The sequence below is a fragment of the Xenopus tropicalis genome, chromosome 7 (assembly GCF_000004195.4).
Source record: "Xenopus tropicalis strain Nigerian chromosome 7, UCB_Xtro_10.0, whole genome shotgun sequence".
Taxonomy (NCBI): Eukaryota; Metazoa; Chordata; class Amphibia; order Anura; family Pipidae; genus Xenopus; species Xenopus tropicalis.
This window is the reverse complement of record NC_030683.2, coordinates 89569858-89589581: the sequence shown is the minus strand read 5'-3', so window position 1 is coordinate 89589581 and position 19724 is coordinate 89569858. Positions and strand designations below refer to the sequence as shown.

At 38.1% G+C, this 19724-nt stretch overlaps 1 protein-coding gene across 9 annotated transcripts in view; it reads left to right on the top strand.

Annotated features, from left to right (window-relative positions):
- Positions 1–2209: 2209 nt before the first annotated feature.
- Positions 2210–19724, top strand: part of rere (arginine-glutamic acid dipeptide repeats) — a 210101-nt gene continuing 192586 nt past the window's right edge. For 7 of the 9 annotated variants that reach the window (XM_002936381.5, XM_004916132.4, XM_031905578.1 and 4 more), the window contains exon 1: positions 2212–2733. The gene's annotated coding sequence lies outside the window, so the exon portion shown is untranslated. Of the gene's footprint in view, positions 2734–19724 lie in introns of all 9 variants that reach the window. The other 2 variants (XM_031905585.1, XM_031905586.1) reach the window with 2 other exon arrangements.

Here is a 19724-nt window from a genome sequence, read left to right as displayed (position 1 = left end):
AAAAGGAACAGGTTACATAGCGATTCAGGCTGGAAAAAAGGAACAGGTTACATAGCGATTCAGGCTGGAAAAAAGGAACAGGTTACATAGCAGAGAACAGATACACTCTATAAAATCAATGGCAAACTACACAGCTTATCAGTTTTCTGCTATGCAACCTGTGCCTTTTCTACTTTTTAAATTTGAATAGCTAACCGCCATGGCTACACAGCAGCTTTGCTTATATAAACTATAGTAGGCATTTAAAGCAAACACACAACTTTTAACATTGCAGGAAAAAAAGAACATAATCTATGAATTACTGTTCCTTTAAAAACAGAAGTCAGAGTTGGAGATGCCATAAACTAAGGAGACTAAGGATTTATGTACCTACTCCACAGCCCAGCATTTTTTATCTTAACAAGTAGAAAATGTATTTGTTCCATCTTAAGTCATATGTCTTCTAATAGGAACAATGCTGCTCTCTTATCTATGTCATTACAGTACGTATAAAAACATTGGTCCAATTATTTACTATATTTCATGTTCTGGAGACATAAGATGATTATTTTCTCAAAGGAGGTCAAAAGAATCTTGATCAGTCTTGGTCTGGAGGCCATAACAATCTCTTCAATAGTTACATCCAGCCAGCCCCAGTTTAAAAATGCATTAAAGCTTATTTACTAAAGCAGGTACAAAAATGGAAATTGACATTTTATATGCCCACAAAACAGTAATCTTAAAATATCTGCAGGTTCCCACTAAGTAGCATGTGCCACAAATTAAAGGGATACTATCATGAATTTTATGGTGTACTTTTTATTTCTAAATTACACTGTTTACAAAGCCATTAATTCACTCTACCATTTAAAATGTTATTCTTGAACCAACAAATGTATTTGTTTAGCTGTAATATTGGTGTGTAGGCAGCCATCTCAGTGCATTGTGCCTGAGTCTGAGCTTTCAGAGGGAGCCAGTGCTACACATTAGAACTGCTTTCAGGTAACCTGTTGTTTCTCCTACTCCCATGTAACTGGGGGAGTCCCAAGCCAGACTTGGATTTCATACTATTGAGTGCTATTCTGATATATACTGGGAGCTATCTTGCTCCTTTCCATTGTTCTGCTGGAAGGAACTTGCAGCTCAACAATAAAGTGTGAGTGAAGTTTATCAATAAAGTGTGAGTGAAGTTTATCAATAAAGTGTGAGTGAAGTTTATCAGAGCACAGGTCACGTGGTTGTGGCACCCTTCGGAAATGAAGAATATGGCTAGCCCCATGTAAAATTTTAAAATTAAATATAAAAAAATATCTGTTTGTGCTGGTTTCAACATGGGTGCCATTCCTCATTTCTGGTGCGGCTAGGAAAATATGCAATTCACTAGGCTTATGCAACATGTTTCTGTTTCTCCACCTGAATATAAACGCAGGTGGAGAAAGCACCAATCCACTCGCATCTGCACTGACAGGCACTACATGTGCCAATGTGACTCCATGCCATGTCTGTACACAGGCTGAAGCAGTGTCGGTCAGAGCAGATACAGGAAGGAGCATATAATAGCAGGCAAAAGAACAATCTCATGTGGCAGTAGCGTATGTAGGTGCGAACTGCAAATGGAGAACCCTGAATGGAAGTATCCTCATATTTTACCTAAACAATAATATTTGATACTAATGTACATTCATTTTGGAACATATGACACGTACAGAGGCAACCTGCTAGTGTCATTTACCTGGATAGAAATATAAATATTAGGATTAAATTACTCAGTTTTTCTCTTCTGTAAATTGAATATCATTCACCCTGCCCTTTTATAGGTTACTGGCCCTTAAAATAATAACAGCCGGTTTGTACCCTGCCTGCTCCCATATACTAGAGCAGTTTGTCCCTACTCTTGCCTATACAGGTTCACATCCCCCCCATTTCTTATATTACACATTCGCGTTCATATTGTCCCGCGAACTGGCTCACTCTGGCCCCTCCCCACAGTTTCGTACTGGAATACTTCTATTTCTATATTTTTATTCTATTGGAATAATTCTGTTACTGCGCCCTATTAAAGATCAAATATCCACTATATTCCCCCTATTGGTGGACAACGCAAGCTGTTCCTCGATGCAGCCACCGTACGAAACACCAGAGTAGGTAACTCCACCTTACACATTCCCTCACTTCCTGTATCACCGGCTTGCACTTCCTTTCACCACGCTGAATAGTCACGTGGGGGTAGTGATGTCATCATAGACACCAGTAAACCCATTCCAGGGATAGGATCCAGACGCTGCTCCCTCTCTCTCATCCTTTTCGGTCTCTCGTCCTTGCTACCCTCTGTTCTCCATTTTTTAAAAATCACTTTGTCGGCCGCTGTGATTGGCTAGCATCTACCTTTAGGCTTGTAGTGGGTGGGAAGGACACTGCACGTTGACCAATGGACAGTATCTTTGCTGAGGGGAGGGCGTGGTTATAGGCGGTTGGAAGGAGAGGAGGAGTCGGTTGTGATTCACACACACATACTGAGCTAGTGCTAAGCACCGGGAGAAGCCGGCCTCCCTTCCCCCCGTTCCATCAGAGCACCATCCCGGGCTATGTTGTTCCCCAGTCTTCTGTAATCATTTGCCAGGCCTCCGGATATAAAGCCAAGGGGCACGTTCCCCATCCAGCAACCTGACCGAGCAGCTTCCCATTGTCCTTTCCCTTTTTCTTCAATGTTGGGTTCTTGCAATCATATATTGATGGTGTAGATCATCGGGGAAGGTAAGTACCTTGGGCTGGTCGCTGACAGTCAGAGGTACCCACAGGCCATGTGGAGATGGCTAGAGATTGGCCGTTGTGTGTGTCATAATGGCTGTTTTCTTTACTATTGTATCCAACTTCAGCTTACTAGATCACTCAGTGATTGGAGGACACATAATAAATGCTGTGATTTCACATTTATTACCATAAAATTGCACCGAGCTTATTTTAGACTTGTGCTTTTAAACATGTCCTTTGATTGTGGGGTTTTCAGTGAACTGTTGACCCTGACTGTTTACAACAGTTACACTATCATTTACTGCACTGGCCAATAGCCAGGATGGGGATCACCAGCAGGTTGGAAATCCCAGAGATTTTCTTCCTTTGTGCTGAATCTTCAGTTTTAGACTTGAGGTTAATATTGATGTTGACTTCTTGAACTCAGGGTGAGTTTAGGCAAATCAGTGTTCAATCTCTCCTATTTTCATTGTCCATGTGCTTCATGACCTCACACCGTGCTCTTGTACATTAAATTATTTACAATCTTTGAGTTAAAAGAGCTTTTCTTCTTCCTGAAGGTTTTTAATGATCGGTTTGTGCTCCTGCTGAACTGCAACTTCTGTCCCTCACTCATAGCGCTAGGCTGTTGGGTTGTAGGTAGCTGTTGGGCAACAGTGGAAGGTGCGCAGGCATATGACATTTTTGGGGTAGGCCAGAAAAAAACATTTGCATCAAAAGGCAGCAGCTAGATGTTATCTCTAGATATATTCTGGAGTGATTGGTTTTGACTGCTGTTGAATGGGCCTTGAGCATAAAAGGCAGAGACAGGAAGCTGACGCACAGTGCTCAGCCAGAGCCTCTCTCATTGTTTCTTTATTAGAGTCTTGTGTCTGAAGAACCACCCCCATCTCCTGAAAAGTAATTATCTCTGCAGTAGGAAAAGCAACACATAATGTGGCCTATGGTATCCTTAAAGCTTATCTCTATTACCTCGTCTTCATTCCTCGCCTTTGGTATAAATGAGTTGTGTCTCTTTTTATAACATGGGTCCATTAGTTATTTCTTAATAGCCAGCTTATCAACCCAAAATACTATTATTCGAGTGGAAATATTACTCAGGCTACAGACTGGTCTTTGATTTTTTTTATTGTCTATAGTTGTACCCAGCCAAAAGTATCTTAAGTGACCTTTGAGTACAGCAGATATGTAGAAACCATATGCTTTGTTAAAAAGTAATAGTGATGTTTAAGGAATCCATATTGTCTGGCACTCTTGTTCTTAACAACTGCAAAATACAGTGGGCCATGCATACTCCCTCTAGTAAATGTAATACTTATATGTCATATTAATAAAGTTTCTAACCCTCAAATGTTAGCTGATGGTTCAGAATGGCTTTAGAAGAAGTTGAAGAGAAAACTTCAGATTGAAGTAAATGTTTTAAGGCAAATGTTTAGTAAACCTTGTGCCGACTGGTTGTTATTTATTGTTTTCTTTGTACATATGGCAGAGTTATTTCTCAGCACATTCCCTCTGTTTTTAATTGATGGGTTTTCCTGACTGTTTATTTGCTGCCATTGCAATAAAAATCTTCAGTTGATGAACGCTGTTTGATGTTTCATATACTACAGGGTTTGTTTTTCTTATTTCCGCAGATCATTTCAATTAAACTGTAAGATGCGTGTGGCAGACATTTTTTTTTGTCTCAGTACAACTTAAGCCTGTTTGCATTGTGCAACAATAATTTACCTATATGTAGAATCTATATTTTGGTCTGTTTGGCCTGGGACATATAAAGCATTTACCCAAGTAACTTACACATTACTTCTCTGTTCAGATTTGTTTCTTGAAGCACATATTTTTGACTGTAAGTGACTAAACTTTCTTTGTTTATGAGAAGGACCCCTGACAGATCCAGAGTACTTTTCGTAAGGTTTCCATTAATAGATCTAAGTTTATATATACTTTGTATCCTGTGTTATGAATAGGTTGGGGGTAAGGGGTCGTGCGCAGGGCAGGGATTTCCTGCTAGTGCTTAGTGCTCACAGTAGGTTTCTGTTGGCCTTGCTGTCCATTGTTTTTCAGTCTTACAGAGCTGGAAAATTCAACTCGTACACAGGAGTCTCTATACTGAACATGAAGCAAGCACATAGTTTAAAAAAAACAAAACAAAAAAAAAACATTTGAGTCATACAGTATTGTGCACAAAGAGTTCAGCATACAACTGAAGTGTAGCAAGCAATGAGGTGTTTACCAATAGAGTTCAGCAGCACATATGTTTAGAAGGGGTCCCATGCTATACTTTCTAGAATATAGAGATATTCACACTTACTGGTTTTAAACCTTTGAGGTCAAATATTTAATCAGGTTCCTAGTAACTAAGGCTATAAATATTTAAAATCATTTGTTGTGCGCCAACTTGGCTGTCCTCCACTGAATGGTGGCATTGACATGGATGGCTAGATCATAATGATCATTTTGTGTGGCCAATCACTTGAATGGATGAAAGTGATAGTTCATTCTCTGCCTAGAAATGTGGCTATGTGTGTGTTTTTGGCGAGAACTGTATGGCAATTGTGATTCCTATAGGCATTAATGGAGGTGGTTTCAGGCATTCCAAAACATTTTTTTTTTACCAGGACAAAGTTACAAAAATGACCCAAATCATGCCATATTCCATAGCCCAGAGTCACATAAGAACCTAATCGCTATCCTTTGTTTCCATAAAGGCATACAAAGATTAATCGTGGTAAGTTTAACTGATAGTAGGTAAATAAGCAAATACGGGTAAAAAGTTGTGATAAAGGGAGCTGTAAGTAAAGGCTAGTGCTACACAGGGATAAGTCTCGGCCTGCAGAAAAACACAGGGGATGAATCAGCCCCTACGCTTGCACCAGCCTTCTACATTTTCTACACCTGAAAGCAGGTGCAGGCAGACATTGGCAAAAAAATGCATTTCATAGCTGATATGCGCTACGTCTGCTTGCACCTGGGAGGAGACAATGCTTTCAGGTGCAGACAAGTTAGGAGGCTGGTATCAGCTAAGGGGTGGACTCTCGGCTTGCGTTTTTCTGCTGGCGGAGAATCAGCCCATGTGGCACTAGCCACGTTTTGATTAGAATTAGGGTTTATTTAGATTAGATCTTAGCTGACCAACTTATTACATGTAGTGGCCCGATTATTTGTCATACAGAATGTTTGATGGTTGGATTAAATTAAGATGATGCCAAACAAGTAAACTTTGTAAAGCCGTTAAGCAGACTGGGGGCCATAAAAATTCTTTTGAGGGCCACGTCTGTCCTGAAGGCCTCCAGTAAAACAGAGCTGGATTAGATAAAACGAAATCTAAACTGAAGACCTAAGTGAAACATTCCGCTTTTTGTCCAAAAAATCATAGTAGGTGATATTCCTTCTTGGTTTTACTAAGCCCTAACTCTTGATTGACTTGCCTTTCATACATATGGATGCTCTTGTTTTACTTGAAAAGGTAAATAAAATCCACAGCTATTAAAATAACCTGTATACTGTGACTTATCATATACATCTCCGCCAGCAAGGCCAGAATTATGCATTGCCCCTCTCACTTTGACTTGACTTGGGTGATTGGTATGATAAGTCTAGCACATTTTTTTAGTGTGTTAGAAGGGTAACCTGATAGGGAATAGATTCCAATACAACAATTTCATTTTGTGGTTACTCTGTGTGTTGTGTTGCTGGCATTCTGGTCTCTCACTATTCTGTATAAACTTGCATTTGTTTGTGCATTGATTGACCTTCAAGTCCAAAGTTGGAAAGCTATTACGTATGTGCCGTTAAATGCTTGTTAGCGTCTGCTTGGGTGCTGCTTTATCTTTATTAAGCTCCATTTATATTGCTAATTAGGACAGCACCTTTAATAGCGTAGACACCATGAAATGTATTCTTCATCTGCTTTACAAGACCCTCTGCCACTCAGCGCATTAATTCTGCTGTTTTATGTTCATCCGGACTCTGTACTTTTGAAACTGTAATTTTCTAGTTGTGTATTGGGATAAGGCTTAATTATCCATCAGGTTATTTCTTTATTTCTTGTAGCTGCTCTTAAAAATGTTTATAATTCATTCAGGCATAGACCTGTTTTTCTTTTGGTTTTTATTGCTCTTTCCTATGTAATGTGACCTTGTTCTGCACATAGGGCAAGAAGTATGAAGGCTGCAATCTTTTCTCAGGGAAGATGAATGTAACCCAGATCTGAACTTCTAATCTGTGTAAATAATATGTCAGGTTGTTGGATTTGATGGCATTGCAGAAGTCTCTGGATAACTTGGGATCATTCTTTTGATCAGACAGATAAAGTTTTTAAAGGGAAAGATCTTTATCACTTAGTTCTGTCCAGAGTAAGGGTATGAAGACAATAATCAAGGAGAATTCAACTCCAGGTTAATAAAAATAATTGTGTGGTTTAAAATTTCTCTTGAATTTTTACTATTTTTAAGAATTTACTGGACTGATAAAGTGTATTGTATTTGCTTTTATTTTGTATATTAACCTTTTTGTTAAACGACTAAAACTAATCTGTAACCAGAAAAATGTAATTTTCATTATTCAGATAACAATTTCCAACTCCACTAGGGACAGTATCAAGCTTATGGGTGAAAGTTCTATATATCAAACAAAGTTCATAGTTCCAGTTTATATATATTGCTCCATGGTTAATGGGCAAAGATGGTGTTTATGTGTGAAAGGTAAGTACTTAAAATAAAGCGGGTTCTGTAATCCCTATTTTGTTTGCCATTATGTTTATGCTATTGTCTACACGTTTCTATAGTAAATCCAGCAGGCTACAGCTGATCTCACACAGGAGTTTGCGGCAGTTACTTAAAATAGTTAGAAAAAAGGCATTCCTATGGGGGCATAATGTGCTAATTGAAACCTATATTCAGCTAGCTACATGTTTAACTGCTCCCTTGGATATGTTGTAGAAATGATTTGCCGTTGGAAGTGATCATCAGCCTTTTTAGGGTGCAGGCTAGCCTCTACATTTTTTACGCTATGATGCACGAGCCATACATTACCTGTAAAATATATTTTTATAAACCAGTTATTAGTGATATTTTTCTCCTCCAGTGCACTGAAACTTGCGTATAACAAATAATATAACCCCTATTGTTAAATATCAGAATATTGGACTCTGAGCTCTGAATTTTATTACCTGTGTATAAGCACTCAGCCCGCATTCTTATGCCTTTATATGGTCATTTAACTCCTTGTGACTTTTAATATCCTTATATTTTACAAATATTCCCTCTAAATGGATATAGTCATGGTAGTTCTGTGACTGTATCAAGTCAAGAGTAACAGTGGACTGCTGTAGAGGTCCTAGAACTCCCAACGAGATCATTTTAAGCTCAAGGTAATATCCTTGGGTTTTTTAGAAAAAACACAGATTGAGTAAAACAGAGCCAAGCAATGAGTTCTATCATTTTTGATAATTATTTGGCCACGTGATTAATTATTTGTCAATGTGATTGGAGTTTTTTCCCTGGAGTAGTTATGGCTGCTTCCAGTCCAATATACAGGTAAAACAAATATACAGATAAATAAGGTTTCTTGTGTAGCATAAATTACATTTATATTCTATACTGAATGTGTATAAAATATAAAACAAATGCAAACCTTTTATTTATAAATACAGTACGATTTTCATTTAAAGTAGTGTTAAATGTGTAAATGTATGTTACGAAACATCACTATGCACCAAATATGTGATAAGATTCCTAAACACCACATATTTAACAGATTATAGCCTTTAATCTATGCTCCTCCTCTTCTGTCATATCACCAAGTTAAGGTTGGGTTCTTGCGAAAAAAATGGCCACACCCCATGGTGTGGTTTGTTGATGGAATGTCCATAATCATTATCCATTATCACATATAGTAAGCTTTATGGGGGCCTCCGTCCTCTTGTCTCTGACACTTAAAGGGGAAGGAAAGGCTAAGCCACTTGGGGGTGCCAAAATGTTAGGCACCCCCAAGTGACTTTAATCGCTTACCTTGTACCCCAGGCTGGTGCCCCTGTTAGGAGAAAACCGCACCAGCCCGGGGTACCTGTAGCGAGCACTATCCTCCTTCCTGCTTCGTTTTTCCTGGCAAATTCCCAGACCAGCGCATGCACAGTAGAGTGAAAAGCCGACTTTTCTGTTAAAGTTCGGCTTTTTCACTCTACTCTCAGAACAGGGGCACCAGCCGGGGTAAAAGTTGGTGATTTAAGTCACTTGGGGGTGCCTAACATTTTGGCCATAGAGGAACCAATCTAATTGCCAAAATTCTTATTCACTCTCTTATAATATCTCGCCTGGACTACTGTAACTCCCTATTAATTGGCCTTCCCCTCCAAAGACTGTCCCCTCTCCAGTCCATAATGAATACTGCTGCCAGGCTCATACACCTCTCCAACCGCTCCTCCTCTGCCGTGCCACTCTGCCAATCCCTGCACTGGCTTCCCCTACCATCCAGGATAAAATTCAAGCTATTGACCCTCACATTTAAAGCAGTCCATAACTCTGCCCCACCCTACATCTCTGAACTCATCTCTAGGTACCATCCAACCCGCTTGTTACGCTCCTCTACTGACCTGCTCCTCAACTCCTCTCTCATTCTCTCCTCACACACTCGCATTCAAGACTTTGCAAGGGCTGCCCCCCTTCTCTGGAATTCGCTCCCACAAACTGTCAGACTTTCTCCCAATCTCTCTGCCTTCAAGAAATCTCTAAAAACACATTTATTTAGAGAGGCTTACCCTAATCTAGTTTAGCAATACCCTGTGCCCCACCTCTCACAACTCTGGTCATGCCCATTCCCACACCTTGTGTCACAACCCTTTCTCCTTGTAGATTGTAAGCTCTTTTGGGCAGGGCCCTCTTCACCTCTTGTATCGGTTATTGATTGCTTTATATGTTACTCTGTATGTCCAATGTATGTAACCCACTTATTGTACAGCGCTGCGGAATATGTTGGCGCTTTATAAATAAATGTTAATGTAATGTAAATGTAATGTAATTGTATGAAACATAGTTTCATACGATTTTTGCACCATGTGGGCTCTGAATTATCGGTCCGATAATTTTTGAACTATGGCGATTGGTCATTTAGTTGATTTTCAGTTGATTTCAGTCTAAATGTTTGTTAAAGATTGTTGCATTTAAATGTAAGATCCATATCTGAACGTTAGTACGAAGAAGACTAAAATCTGTGTATGGCCACCTTTAGCTCTGGGAAACCTTTAATGCAACTGTACTTTGTATTTATTTGTATGTGTTATTGTAATGGCCCCTTGTTTGTTCTATTAATTAAATATACATACATATTTTTTTAATTTCAGGACACATACATGGCCAAAAAAATGTGCATTTAGGCCCTGGTAGCTGTTTAACAATATTAGTAACCCTGTCTTTCCTTATGGAACTATGGTGATCTATAATCTAATTTAGATCAGAAGCGCCACCCTGGAAAACAAGTGCTGCATCTGGAAGCAAATGTTCATTTCTGATGATTATCTGTTTTTTGTAGGAAAGTCTTCTGTTTAGGGAATGAAAATAGAGCAGCTTCAGGTCCGCTGTAGCATTATGTTAAAGGAACAGTAACACCAAAAAAAATATAATGCACTGTTGCCCTGCACTGGTAAAACTGGTGTGTTTGCTACAGTAACACTACTATAATTTATATAATAAGCTGCTGTGTAGCCATGGGGGCAGCCATTCAAGCTGGAAAAAAGGAGAAAAGGCACAGGTTACATTGCAGATAACAGATAAGTTCTGTAGAATACAATAGTGTTTTATCTGTTATATGCTATGTGCCTGTGCCTTTTCTCCTTTGAATGGCTGCCTCCATGGCTACATAGCAGCTTATTTGTATAAATTATAGTAGAGTTTCTGAAGTAAACACAAAACTTTTACCAGTGCAGGGCCGCAGCACATTATATTTTAGTTACTTTTATACACATTTTTAAACACATTTTTTGGTGTTACTGTTCCTTTAATGTGTGCCTGGCAATATTAGCTTTGTTTGTCTTTCAGCATGGTTACATCTCCACCCCCCCCCCCCCCCCCCCCCTTTTAAGCATCCTTCTCTCTCTCAGTATTGTACATTTTTCCCATTGATTTCCCATTTGCTTTCCTGCTTGCTTTAACTCATTGACTATGTCTGGGGGTGGATTATATCCACATGGGGGCTGCATCCGGCCTTCAGGCAATCAGTTGACAGCTCTGCGTTAAATCATCACTGATGTTTTTAATATATGTATTCAAATGAAGTATGTAAGCCTTTGTTATATTCTTTTGGTGACGTGTATTGCGGGGATGCTTTATTAATAGTTTCACGTTAAAGGAGCCTGTCAGGTAATGCCTGTTTTTCTGTTGTAAAAAGTGATCTTTGCACAAGCCAGTTCAGTTGCCAGTCTGCTGTGTGTGCATAGCAAACAATATTCTGATTCCATATGGTTCCCTAAACACACAGTACACAACAATTCATTTCGTAACAGTCATTCAATAAAAACAAACAACTTCTACCTGACACGAACTACACGTAATGGTTTTCTGCAAATATTAACTAAAAAGATAGAAAGAAATGTGGAATTTTAACATAGGGCTAATGTGATTCTATTTCACTGATAACTGTAAGCTTTCCTGTGCTTAAGCCATCAATATTCCTTTCTTTTTTCTAGAGCTTTTTGATAAATATTTGTTATTCAACTAATATGCCAAAGCACATTACACTAGTTAGTGTTCATAACGACCTAATTTCTGCCATGATTTGAATTTTGAGTTAAAACTCTTGAATTTGAGTTAGGGCTTCCAAAACTGGAATGTTTGTATTTATTAAGCTCTAAATATTCAAATGTAAAGTTGGACCTCTTAATGCCTGCAAGTTCATGTAGAAGTCAATGGGAGTTGCCCTAGGCAAAATGGAAGCAATTTTTACTTTTAGTTTTTAGACCCATTATAAATTGAAAAATTGGGCAACCCCAGTGATTATATTGACTCACATATTACCCCAGGCCGGTTTTCCTGCAGAAAACTTCCCTGGCTTGGGGTTTTTCCAGTGGGCACCATGGAGTGGTCCTCTTCTTGCTTCTTCTTTTTTCATGTCTGTGTGCATACAGGTTACTGTACTAGTGCGGGGCCTTTAAGTGAATTTACTACATAAGTATTAAATTGCTATAGAAGTTTAATTACATTATCATAGAAGAATGCAGGAGAACCAAGTAATTTTTAAATGTTATGCACCTAGATAGGTCATCTATCGGAATACATACTGTAGACATGTATAGTTCTTATGGTATCTGGTCACCTGCTCCAGATCTATTTGAAGATCACAATCTACTTTTTGGGTACCCATGGTCTGGTGCATGCAGATGGATATACCATTGGACACAGGGTGTTTTGAATAAAAAGACATTTCAGTTCATGTAACATTTAACTTTTGGGCTTATAGTCATAAGTTATGTTTGGAGTATGACTCAACCACACCACCATGTAGAACTAATACAATCCTCAATATCCATGGACACTATGGACACATTCACGCACATTTATGCTCACATCTACATTTACATGTTTGTCTATTTTACATCTGGACCATTGCACAAAGACACTTTAACGTCTACAATTGGATCATTATCATTGCACAAATGGGCCTTGGCACAAAGTCACTTTATTAAGGCACCTTAATAAGAGACCTTATGTATATTTGCATATTTGCACACTATCTTTCTTTGACAAATTTTAATTTTTTTTTTTTTTTCTCCTCTTATAAGCTTTAAACTGTCTTGGCGGTCGTATAAGCATTTCACTGCATATCTTACTGTGTATGATTGTGTATGTGACAAATAAAATTTGAAATTGAAAAAAATTGAAATTGATTGGCAATTACAGTATTTGCCTTGTGGTATCTGGGCACAGAACAGAGATTGCCATATGGACAAGTTAAAAAATGATTGTATCCGTAAATTTGGTTTGCTAATATAGCATGTTGTCTCTAATAGCATGTTCATGGTTTTGTGCTATGTACAGAAGTTAGAAAATACAAAGATGCATTTTTACATGCTTAGGGTGTCTGACTTAAGGTGGCAGTTATACAAACAAAATCAAAACAAATTACCAGACCACTGTGAAGTTCTCTGTATACTCAGCTGCTATTTATCTCAAAGCTTAGCAAGGCTTAAGCTGGAGGTGGGGAGGTTGTTTATACAGAGGGCTTATCTGTGCACTGGTGATTTGTTTGATTGTGCTCATAGGGTTAGGAAGTAGAATGTGACTTTCAACTTCAGATTTTGTTTAGTGGAAGTTATAACACTAAACAGGAAATATTTGTTTTTTATGTTAGCAAAAGTGCAATTTGTTGTGCTTATGTTGAAAAGGGGCCAATACCTTTAAAATCTTAGCTGACGCAAGGAGATTTGTAGTTGCTACCTATTGCTAGCTCAATAAAGACTTCCGTGCTTCCTGTAGGTATATCATAGGTATAAAAATAGAGAACTAGAGTATCCTACATCTAACCACTTTTAGCTACTAATATCCCTGCATGACATACTGGTAATTGACAGCAAGTATGAGAAATAAATCTTGCTAACTAGTTGTGTGTGTTCATTTTTTAAACTAATTACTGTGGTCTCAGATTTGAGTTCTCATTAGCTCTTGTCTTGATGTGTTTGGGGGCTGTGATGAAGTGGCACAATTATGAGCAGAAAGGAAGAGAATATTACCTCTTTAGAAATGGTAAACGATAACCACCAAAAGACAAATGTCTTTCAGCCACATATATGCCTTTAAGTACATATCCATAAAATGACCTCTATGATGTTTAATTGTGATTACAGGCAGAATGGTTTTTCTCCTCCCATAAAGAACTTGCACAGCTGTTTAGCTTACTGTACAATTCATTTGTTTTGTGTTAAGATAGTTTTGCAAATTGGACTGATAAGTGAGCAATTTAAAATAATAATGGGGCTGTTTTCTGGAGAGTTGTGAGGAGCAGTGGCAGATGCGCTAATATTTGTCTTTCCATTTTGCAGATAAGATCACGTCTTTTCAATAGGGCTTAAATTAAATATTACTGAAATATCTAGTTACATAAAAAAACATGCAGGCATACAATCTGTGGCATATATGTGTGTGTATAATATGATTTTATATTATAGCTATTATAATTTATATTATAGCTATTAGCACCACTCTGCCCAGGGCCCATGGCACTTTGTTTTTTCCCAGTTAGACTGTTTACTAATGTAACATTACAGAGTCACTCAGATCACCTTGTTATGTTGAATGACCATTACATAGTCTTTAGCGACTTATTAAATGGGCCAAATCTAGAAAGATGATCTTGTAGCTGTGACGACTACATGACATCAGATGGATTCATGGGTCTCTGTTGTATACATATACTGCATGACACTTGTTCGAGTGTGTGTATACTATTGCTGAATTAAGTATTCAGAAGAGGTATGTTTAGACCAAAATAACGTTTTTCAGTGCAGAGCCACATACATGAATGTCCTTGTTTGTTTTATGATATTTGTAAAGACCTGTTAACGAATTGTGGCAGATAGCAAAGTGATTTTTGAACAAAGCGCCCAGGCATATATCTTTCAGACACGAGTTCTTTGCTAAAAACTTTCTTGCCTTTTCTCTTGGTAGTATTAAATAGCAGATTAATTGAAAAAAGGCTTAAGGCTGATGGCAGACGAGGCGTAGGGCGGATATTTTCAGCAAGCTTCACGTATTTTTATGCGTATTTCGGCTACATGTGCCTGCACCCAAGCGTATCTCATTCGTTCGGGTGCAGGCACATGTAGGAGGCGTAGGGTGGTATTTTCAGCAAGCGCTTTTCCGCTTGCCAAAAAAAATATCCGCCCGACGCCTCATCTGCCATCAGCCTTAATGTAAACCTAATCCTACCTCGTTTTTTTGGGGGGAAGGCATATATTTAGTGCAATTCACCCTCTGTTCCTATTAAATCCCCCTTACATTGCATCCTTCCTTATGAAAGAAATCACCAACCACTACAATTTTCTTCATGACAGGCTCTGTTTTAAAAACACAACTGTATGTGGATACTCTTAAATCTGTGATTAATAATAGGCTCATAACTATAATAAATATATGTTTCCACTTTTTAATAATTAAGATTTTAAAGATTTGGATCAGGACTATGTGAATAGAGCAAAATTTCACTGAGGAACCACAGGGAATTAGTAGAAATTTGTTCACACTGAAATCAGATTTCCTCTGCATTTAATGTACTTACAGAGCTTTCTAAATAATATGTACTGGGCATTGACAGTTTAAAGCAATCATTCTGCATTATCCAGTTGGCTCTCATACTCTGGAAGGATGGAAGCTAATTAACCGTGCCAGGGCTTGCATCTGTAACAGGCTGTGATTGAAACAGCCGAGTTCCATTTCTACCCCATTCTCCCTCTTTTAAACATTTAAAACTGCTCTATCCCACCCCCCTTGCACTAGAATACTGATGCCTTGCCAGAAATCATTATTTTGCAAGGGATTTATTGAGCACTGCTATGTGTGGCAGTTAATCATGCTGCATTAATATAGGGAAGGCAGAGTGAGAGGAGCAAAATAATGTCTGTACTTTACATGGCTGTGCCACTGCTTTTTATACTCTAAACACAACTTTGCTTGCTTGTTATACTCTTTGAGCAAATCAGGGTGCTGTGTTTAAGTTAAGTGACATGGTGGCAGGCAAGCTAATACAGGGCTGTGTTTTAAATAAGTGACATGGTGGCAGGCAAGCTAATACAGGGCTGTGTTTTAAATAAGTGACATGGTGGCAGGCAAGCTAATGCATGGCATTTAAATTAAAGGACAGAAGATGTTGTCTTTGTACGTTGTGCTTAAAATGTATAGTGGAAGCTGTATAGGGCAATGTAATAATAATGCATTTTAAAATAAAATTAAAAACCTGATTTCTTAAATCATGCCCTATCAATAGCGTTTGTTCCATTTTCTAAACTCAGATGAACTATGCCCTTGCTCTGGGCTGTTTAACATTTACTAAATATCCTGCTGTGTCATCATGGCCTTTCCCCTGAGCATATTGAAGTGCTTTCTGCAATGATGGGCCACAGGCAGTGTTTCTATAGCAAACCATCCTATTGCAACATGGTGGGGTTAAGCAAGCAGTCCCCTTGTAAATATATTGTTAATTGTGATTCAAAAAGCCTGCTACTTAACTCCTTCCCCAGTGTCATTTCTTTGCTATCTGTGGAAACCATAGTTAGTTGTAGGACTTGCCTCTGCCTAGGCTTTCCTATTGCTAGCTTATGTGCATTGCTTGCCTGGTCTCTCTTGTGCAATGCAAATTAATATTACAAATAACGTAATTGTTTTTAATATGTCAATGATGGTGTTGCTTTAACAGTTGATAATATCTAGCATAGAAGTGTAAATTTAGTTGCACCCAGTTTGTTTCAGCGACTTAATTTACCAAGACCTTTATAATGCAAGGTCTATCGCTTTTTGTTTACATGGGTAATTTTGCTGGTGGGCGGGTGGGGGGAACAATAGTATAGTATGAGCTTTTATTACTTTTAGACTCTTTTTATCCTTGAGCATTTTTGTATGTTTTTTTAGTATATTAATCTCAGTGTGATGGCGGATATTCTCTTGATGCAAGATCATATAGTGTTTGGAAGTCTGGACTATACCAGTATTTTTGTGTTGGTGTGGAAACCCACATTTCAAATGTGGAGCTTTGTAATTCCGGGGCAAGGGACAGTCAGCAATATCAGCCTGTTAAAAAGTCCAGTGTACCTAAGTATCCTTTTTAGTATTGCTAGAGGGTTGAACTAACCTTTGGTTGGTGCATGAAGGTGCAGTTGCCCTTATTAGTTATCCCTAAAGACAGCTTTGTGTAGCTTTAGCTTTTATTCCTGCCAACTAACATGTGTTTAATTAATTAGTCCTGTACGGGTAAAAAGTTTCTCTATTCTGGGAGCATAATTTCAGTCTAATACCTACATTTCCTTTTACATGGCTGTCTTATTTTAGGATAAGGAGGGTAAAAAGGATTTTACTGAATGTGTAGCTCATTAATTCAAGTGTGGATAGCCTAGAAATTTGGCCTGTTGGGGTCAATCAGAATTGTGACTTTGGATCCCTTTTTATTATGGTTATTGGGTTTGTGGGGTGGGTAATACTGTGACTATCAAAAATAGCTAAACCAAATTAATTCTGTCCTAGATTTGGGTTCATTATACAGACACTTGTTAGAAAAGCAAGCATCATAATCTGATCAGTTTTATATCCCTTGAAAGAACAGCATCTATATTTTGTTCATATGGTTTCAGTGTATGCCAATTAGGTGAAGGAGTTAATGGAAAAGGATTTCCAGATGCAATGTATTTCTGCTCCTCTGTGGCACAGTGCTAAATTGGGTCTGTTTAGGATTAACGGAAATATATTGCAGCAAGAATAATGAATGCGGTGGATGGCTTTCTGCTGTTATCAAAATCCATTAACACGTTTTTCTGTGCTTGAGCGCCTTTCATTGTTCATCTTTATGGTTGGTGCTGGAGCAGTTTAAAGGAATGATATCCGCTCTCTGCTGATACAACTCTTTCTATATACTCACAGAACACTGATACTTTTCCAGTAAACATCTTTCTGTATCTAGCAGTAGGCAGGTTTCATTTGGACAAAAGGTTGGACTTGATGGGGGGATGTGTTTTTTTTTTTTTTTTTTCTCCCGAACCTCATTTTCTGTGTTAATATGTGTCTTTGTATTCCTTATAGTCTGTGTATGTTAAAGAGCTGTTATATCCACAGATGTTAAAGCAGAATTGTGCTTTATAAAAGTGATTTATATGTACAAGTTACAAAGAAATCAGAGAGGTGTCCTTGGTATGGAGAGGGCCAAACACACCATTTTCTATCAGGCCCTGCCCTCTTATTGTTTCTTGTTGTTGGACTATAGCACAGTAGGAAATGTGGCCATCCTACAAAGAGAAAATAGATGCTTAGGCTATTAATACAGCAGGCTAAGACAGTAACAGCTTCACAGAAGTATTGGAGGAAAAAAATTATGATAAAGTGTAAATATTAAATTATGGTATATTGTCCCTTTGACCCTCTTTAAAATCCTGAATATTTGTCACCCAGTGTGTAGCAATTTATCAGCTGTGTCCAATGGTTGGGTGTGAGTCTTGGGATTGTAGTTCATTAGCATCTTGAAAGGTATAAATTTATGATTATAAATAGCAAAATATATATACCAACTTAAATATAAACCACCACGCATCAGAAATTTTTATTTACAATTAATGCGGAGGGCTCCCAGTAACAGTCAAGCATTAATGGGGAAATTATCTTTATTCATAAGTAAGGTTTAAATTCACTGCTATCAATTATTTGACAACAGGAGGGACAATTTTAATCCGTATATTTGTATTAGTTTATGTGACTTGGATGTCATGTTGCTTGCACTAATTGTATCCAAAATTGCATCCAAATAAGATTTTACCCACTTCTGTCAAGATAGCCATGGGAAAAAAAGGTAGTATGGTTTTTTGGTGTGCAAGCAATAACATTTGTGTTAAGCATCTCTGGATCATTACACAACAGGGAAAACATAGTAAGCATCTTGCTTTCTAAAGCAAGAAAAACAGGTCATTATAATGTGCCTTTAAAGGGGTGGTTCACATTTAAACTAATTCAGTTTTTATTATTTGTAGTTCCTTGTTTATTTAGCTTTTTGTTCATTAGCCAGTTTGTTATTTTACCAACCAGGCAGTGGTTTGAATGAGTGACTAGAAAATGAATAGGATGGGGCCTGAAAAGAAAGATAAGGAATAAGTAACAACAATAATAAAACTGTTAGCTCACAGAGCAATAGTTTTGTTTTTTTTTTTTGTTTTTTTTTTAGCTGCTGGGCTTAATGACCCCCCATTTGAAAGTTGGAAAGATGTAGAAGAGGAAGGCAAATAACTGAAAAAACAAAACACTCACCAATTGCAAAGTTGCTAGGAATAGTACATTTAATAACGTACTAAAAGTTAACTTAATAGTTAACCACCCCTTTATGGTCCTAGGGAGATATGACTAAATCACCTGAAGTTGGCGATGGAAAGGCATTTCTGGGAGATTTGTTGCCCTCTGTAGCAAAGATCTGTTGTGGATGACTAATCTCCCCATCGGGACATAAGCCTAAAGGTATTGCCTGAACTGGGTGATTCAGTTTAGAAAGTCTATTTGTCCTGGTTTAAAGATGTCTTTCCCTTTACTTGTACACCTTATTCTATGGAATATGGATAAATGACTGCAACATATTTTTGCCACCCTTAATGTGATTTGCATGCATTCTTTCTGTGATTTGCACATATTCAAAGTTTTATCATAATATTTGCACATAAGCAAACTTTATTAATGATATTTGCACATCTGCTGACTACTCAAAGCAATAAATTCTCCTGGTTCAGGCTTTGGTAATGTGACATTATGGCAACCTTCCAACTCTAACGATCTGCTTTCTGCGTTTTAATATGCTTTGCAGGCTGACAATACTTACTTATAAATTATTCCTGTATGTATTAGGCTTATTCTGTGCTGCCACCCTTATTAAAGTAGAAGGAAAGGTAAAATTCTAATTGCTTACCTTATACACCAGGCTGGTATATACCTTATACCAGCCCGGGGTAGCTGCAACACAGTGATCTTCTTTCATCTATCTTCATTCTTCCTAATCCTGGGGCTGGTGCATGGTCAGTAGGGTGAAGATGCAGAATTTCTTGTTAAAAGTTTGGCTTTTCACTCTACCGGCATGCGCAAGCGGTATGAAGAAGGAAGAGAAAAAGGAGGGTCACTGTCTTGCAGTTATCCTGGTCTGGTGCAGTTTTCTCCTAACAGGAGCACCAGCCCGGGGTAAAAGATAAGCGATTACAATCACTGGGGGGTGCCAAACATTTTTGCGCCCCCACTCCAGTAATTATACCTTTCCTTCTCCTTTAAAGCAAATTGTAC